Raw genomic sequence first — 6,522 nt, 5'->3', positions numbered from 1 at the left:
TTGTTTTGTTTTTGTGTAACGGTTTATTTGTTGTGTTTGAATGGTTGTAAGTTTATTTTGTGTGTGTGGCTTTAATGTTTTATGTTTTAAGGTACGTTCAATTACACTTGATTCCTGGACCCCTATTGACCTGTAAACTGTGACCTGTGTGTGTGTGTGTGTGTGTGTGTGTGTGTGTGTGTGTGTGTGTGTGTGTGTTTTCTGAGAGTGTGAGGGCGGAGTTTGTTTGCTAACGAGACAGTGTGTGTTTGTGTGCGTACCCGAGAGAAAGTATTTGTACTGCTAACTATTGATGCCATATTGATATTTGATATGTAGTGAGTAAACACCTATGAATTACACGTCTAGACGACACATTTCTTTTTTTAAATTATTCATTATTTTGCTGCTACTGCTGTTTTTTTTTCTGTTTTGTTTCTATTTTTTTTATTATGAAATTAATGATATCCTTAAAACATATCCACAATCAGAAACACCATGTTTTACATCTCGTTATGCACCCCCTCCACTCTTCCTTTCTCTCTCACCCACTCCACTTTTCCCTCCACTCTTCCTTTCTCTCTCACCCCCTCCACTCTTCCTTTCTCTCTCACCCCCCTCCACTCTTCCTTTCTCTCTCACCCCCCTCCACTCTTCCTTTCTCTCTCACCCCCCTCCACTCTTCCTTTCTCTCTCACCCCCCTCCACTCTTCCTTTCTCTCTCACCCCCTCCACTTTCCCTTTCTCTCTCTCACCCCCCCCCCCCACTTTCCCTTTCTCTCTCACCCCCCACTCTCCCTTTTTCTCTCACCCCCTCCACTCTCCCTTTCTCTCTCACCCCCCCTCACTCTCTCTCTCTCTCTCTCTCTCTCTCTCTCTCTCTCTCTCTCTCTCCCTCTCTCTCTCACCCCCCCACTCTCTCCCTCCCTCTCTCTCTTTCTCTCTCTTTCTCTCTCCCTCTCTCTCACCCCCCCCCTCTCTCTCTCTCGCTCACCCCCCCACACACCCTTTCCCTCTCTCTCTCACCCCCCCACCCTTTCCCTCTCTCTCTCTCTCTCCCTCTCTCTCTTTCTCTCTCATTAGTCTTTTTTTTTGTTATTTTGTTTTATTTATTTTAGTTTTGTTTTTGTATTTAGGAATTTAATGCGGACAAATTTACAGATTAAATATGAGCTGGTGGACTCATGGTTTCGTCTCGGTTGTGTCCAATGTCTTTTCTTGGGATATTAAATAAATAAAAAAAGATTTTGAAAAAAAAAAAAGTGAGGCAGATGAATGGTGTGTGTGTGTGTGTGTGTGTGTGTGTGTGTGTGTGTGTGTGTGTGTGTGTGTGTGTGTGTGTGTGTGTGTTAAAATGTGCTGAGATTTTAAAATTGATTAAGATGGATGGATAGATGGATGGAGATGAAAGGGATGGATGGATGGATAGATTATTTATATTATAAATGTTGTCTTTTAGCACTTTCTACTACACGACCTGTCCAAAAGTTTGTGGACACCTGATCATAAGATTGCGATGTGCCCCTTCATCTTCCACCCGATGGAAAGCAGCCCTTCATGAAGCTGGCTTTGTGCACAGGGGCATCGTCATGCTGGAACAGGTTTGGACCTGCTAGTTCAAGCGAAGGGAAACACTTATACTGTACAGTTGTGTGTTTGTGGTAACAGTTTGGTGAAGCACCACATGTGGCTGGAAAAGTCGGGTGTCCTAATACTTTTGGCCACGCTGTAAATTCCCCCCAGCTTTATTTTCTAAATGCGATGATGTATATGTGTGTGTAGTGGTCACTTAACGTAAACCTCATTACCCAGGAAAATTTTTTTTATTTATTTTATTACTATTTTTATAGAATAAACTTTACGGAATAATTTCGGCAAAAACAATTAGCTTTGTGTAGTGAACCTGCTTCATCACTACAATCAGTGACCACCGTCTCCATAACAACCAACGGCTTTTTATTTTATTTGTTTTTCTCGGGGGGAAAAAAAAAAAAACTCTTTTAACTGCCATACGGATTAAATAATTAGAGAATTTGTTTTTGATGTGAATTGTTTTATTTAAAAGTAGACATGTATTAATTTATTTATATATATATATATATATATATATATATATATATATATATATATATATATATATGTGTTATATTTAATGTCTAAAACAAATATTCACTAAGATTCTGGTATTTGTGTGTCTGTGAACAGAGACGGCAGAGAGCGCCCCCTGTCGGTTTTGTTTTTACAAAATTTTACAAAAGCTCAGCGTTTTGTTATTATGAGCGTGTAAAAGAAAAAGTAGACACTTTCACTCCGCACGTCCTATGAGCTCACATCCCAAACAGTAATAGCACAAGTCATCTGACGCTAGCAGTGTTTGACCAGTTACATGTTTATCCTCATAAATAAAAAGGAACGACTGATTTCCCAAAATGTAGTCAGGGAAAAAGTCAAATATTTGACTTTGAGATGTAGAGAGGTCAAATTAAAATTCTCCCCCAATGGAAACACTTCCGTGAATTACATTTACTTGCATGGCCGCAGGAAGTGGGGGTGCTGGGGGTGCTGCAGCACCCCCTATTGGCGAGAGAGATTTTTTTAAAATGTAGGCCTATTAAAAATATTTTGCACAATTTATAAATTCCTTATGAATATTTTAGGAAATGATTTTGACACACGTAGGCTATTAAGTGTATTTTGGATTTTAATTTAATTATTTTGATTATTTTAATGATATTGATTTTTCAAGTTCATTTGTAAAGTGCGTTTCACACGCGCGGGGGATTTTAGTTTGGCTTTCTCTGGCAGCGCGCAAACATAGCCTAAATGCCTTGCCCTTGTGGAAGATAAAATTAGCTCTTCATACCTTTTACAACAACATGAAGATATCAGAAAAAGAGATCGTGGTCTCTTTCCTGCTCGTGTTCCACATCCCTCTCAAAGCGCAGAGCGGGAGGCTATAACGCGTCTTTGTGTGGAAATATAAAACTTTTTTTTTTTTTTTTTTTATTAAATGGATTCAACTTTATTATATTATGTAAGTTACCAGTATTTACTGATATTTATTTCAATGCTTTACAGGCTTTAGTGTGTTGTTTCTTTGTTTTTTTATTTTTTTATTATTATTTCAAAACAACCCCCCAACCACCGCAACACCGCTGGTATTTGGTCCATTACCACCGCGGTGGTAAAAAAAAAAAAAAAGTGCCATCGTCACAGCTCTGTTATTTTTTAAAATGTATTCTAAATAGACCCCTAGGCTCATAGGTTTTTTTTGTCAAAAAAATAAATAAATAAAAATTCACAGCACCCCCTGTTCAAAATTACTTCCAGCGGCCCTGTTTACTTGGTAACTGTCCACCATTGCTTTTGTGAGATACTGAATGTACATGAAGGTGCACCTGATCATATCAGTGGACCACCTGAGAGACTGAATGGAGATGAAATTGCACTGAGAGGATCTTAACAAATTCATATTGTAAGTAATAAACATAGAGCATAATTGTAAATAAATAAAAAAGAAATGTCTTTATATATATATTTTTTAATATATTCAAAATAAAATTATAATCAGAAAAATTAATATATGGGGGTAATTAAACTGTAAGCAGTATCTTTTGCACCCATCATATAAGCACGAAGACGGAAAATGTGTGTGTGTGTGTGTGTGTGTGTGTGTGTGTGTGTGTGTGTGTGTTGGTATTAATCACGTTGTGGGGACAAATATCTGTATACACAGTCACATAATGGGGACCTTTTCCCTTGTGGGGACCAGAAATCAGGTCTCCATTAGGGTAACCCGTGTAAATGATATAGGGAAGTTATTCTGAATGTGCTGGTGAAGTTTCAGCATCGGCCCATAACGTATGTTTTTTAGTCAATGTGTGTAGGGGTACTCAGCTGCGCCCCCGACATTACTAATTGGTAATACATGCAACTTCTCCACACACAAACTTTATCCAAATATGGTTCGGTACCGTCCACTTTCACGCATATATTTTCCAAATGTGGTTGGGTACTGGTATTCGTGAGGGAAAAGATTTTTTAGAGGATAAAATCGAAACACAAGGTAAGCACCTGTAAAGTAAACTAATTATGTTAATTAGATGTAAGTATGCCTTCCCGTGGGCTCACCACCTGCAGGAGGGACCGTGAGGGACGGCGCTGTGAGGATTGGGCAGCAGTCGAAGGCGGGGGCCTGCTTAGACTGCTGCCCCTGCGACCCGAATTACGGATAAGCGGGAGAAAATGAATGAATGAATGAAGATGTAAGTATGCAGCAGGCTAGCTAGCTAGCGCTAATTTGCTTGGAAGGCCTGAAGTTTTTCTATGGAGCGACTAGCTGATTCTGTCTAGTTAGCGTTAGCGCCTTTTGTCCATATTTCTTTTATCAAGAGACACTTTAGATTCGGATGAGGATGCTGGATTGGGCACTTTCCGAAGTGAAAATAAAAACCTCTGCAGACACTTCACAAGGCTTATCGCCAGAAGAAAACGTGGTCGACCAGTTCCAATTCTTCTGACTCCAATTTTCAAGGTTCAGACTGCCTCCGTGGCTTTGCAAAGGCATGTGGTGCAAAGTGTCCCAAGGCACCGACATCTACCAAACTGCGAAAGCATGGCGCAACCCTTTCAACGGTGTTCAATATGACAGACACAGAGATGGACCAGCTGGCAAACTTTCTTGAGCACGACGTAAGAGTCCATCGTGAGTTCTATCGAGTTCAGTTCCATGGCAAGAACTTGGATGAAATTGGAAGAGATCCTGATGGTAAGTTATTTCAGTTGATCTTTGTGTTTAGCAAAAATGAATATCTGCTATTCACAGTGAAAACCCTGTGTTTACCATATACTCTGATCAAATATTTAAGTATGTACTTTGACCCCCCCCAGAAAAAGTTCAGGAGTATGATGAAGACGGTATCACAGAGGAGGGACCCTGTTCAGCTCTTGTCAATGGTTTGTACTACTTTTAAAATATTACACTTTGTCTTTGTTTATAGTTTTCAGTCATTTGGAGACCTTTTGGATGGGCTGCATTTGGCTGAGCAGTCATTTGGGTGACTCGCCAATGCATTAGATTACTCTAATAGAATGAACAAAAGACTGCTGAGTCATTAGTTGAATACTTGTAATGATGAACATTAGTGCATAAACATGCATTTAATATCATTTAAAGCTATTAGTAAAAAAAAAAATTTGTCTTGACGTGTAAAGTTCATATTTTAAAAATGTTTAATGAGATGTTAAATTTTTCATCAAATCATTAGCAGAGGAGACGTTTTCTCCCACCAAGAGGAATGAAATGACCACCACCCAAGGGACAAATACCACCATCACCAGATGAGTTGGGTGGAGAAGCCAGTGCTGTGAGGCCTTCCTTTAAAGGTGTACACGTTTTTTTATTATAATTTTTTTTTAAGTTGATGCTTTTTAGAGGTATGCTGTCCAGAAATGGACAAATAAACATTTGTAGCAGAAATAGTAACCACATGGGAACAATAAATTGAACACACCTATGGCTGTTGCTATCGATTATTTTAGTAATCAAGTTTTCTACCGATTATTTAAAAGATTAATCGAGTAATCGGATAAGAAGTACTTTTATCTTTATTAAAGAGCAACACTAAATATACCAAAGAAAATAAGTCAGGTCTCTTAAAATGAACGTCATTCGTCTCCTTTTTGGAAAAATTAACATCTTACTGCTGAAATTGCACATAAGAATATCTGTTAAAACTAAACCCATTTAGTGCATTTCATTGGCGTATTACATCACAATAAAAAAAATACAAATATATACATAAAAATCTTTGTCTCGTTCTTTGGCCTGAATCCCATGGAAGCCATTTTCTTTCACATTATTTTTTTTTTAAATTTTCTTTTTTTTTCCCCTCACAATTTTGACTTCATTTTTCACAGCTCTGACTTTTTTTTCCCCTCAGAAACATCCAAGATTTCTGGTGCACCCACCAGTAAGCATGTTGTGGGCCTGCAGTTTAAAGCTGTTGGTGTATGAACGAGGGTCCTCTGATTCATCTGTCTTGCTCCGTCTCCTCCAGACCTGATTCTCAGAGTTCTCTCCAGGCCTTGGAGACTTAGTTTGATACCATGCAATTCTATTGATTGTAACCTATTTCATTTTCAATGTGTAAAACTTTGACTCTTTTACAGAGGGGGTGACGCTGCCAATCGGCTAAAAAAAACAAAACAAAATGCATTTGAATTTTTATAGACTAAAAATTATAAAACAATTTGCCACAAATTTTTGTAATCAGATTACGCTAAGTCAGTGGTCACCAGCCTTTCTGAAACTAAGAGCTACTTTGTGGGTACCGATTAATGTGAAGGGCTACCAGTTTGATACACACAGTTTTCAGTTGATCTGAAATGAGTAATTTGCTCAATTTACCTTTTATTATATGTTATTAATAATTAATGATATTTATCTATGTGAAAACACTGATCATGCTAATGATTTCTCATAATAAGTATCAACAATGATTTAACAAAGCAGGAAACAGCTATTTTTAGAACAGGCCCACG

General features: G+C 38.2%; 1 long non-coding RNA gene across 1 annotated transcript; it reads right to left on the bottom strand.

The window, feature by feature from the left end:
- Positions 1-885, bottom strand: LOC310716073. Its single transcript, XR_014530478.1, has 2 exons — positions 766-885; positions 1-503 (listed from the first exon to the last, which is right to left on the bottom strand). It is a non-coding gene; the product is annotated as an uncharacterized lncRNA (long non-coding RNA).
- Positions 886-6,522: the final 5,637 nt, after the last annotated feature.

The sequence above is a fragment of the Silurus aristotelis genome (genome assembly GCF_946808225.1).
Source record: "Silurus aristotelis genome assembly, chromosome: 20".
Lineage (NCBI taxonomy): Eukaryota > Metazoa > Chordata > Actinopteri > Siluriformes > Siluridae > Silurus > Silurus aristotelis.
The sequence above is the reverse complement of the archived record's forward strand: the minus strand, read 5'-3'. Positions and strand labels throughout refer to the sequence as shown.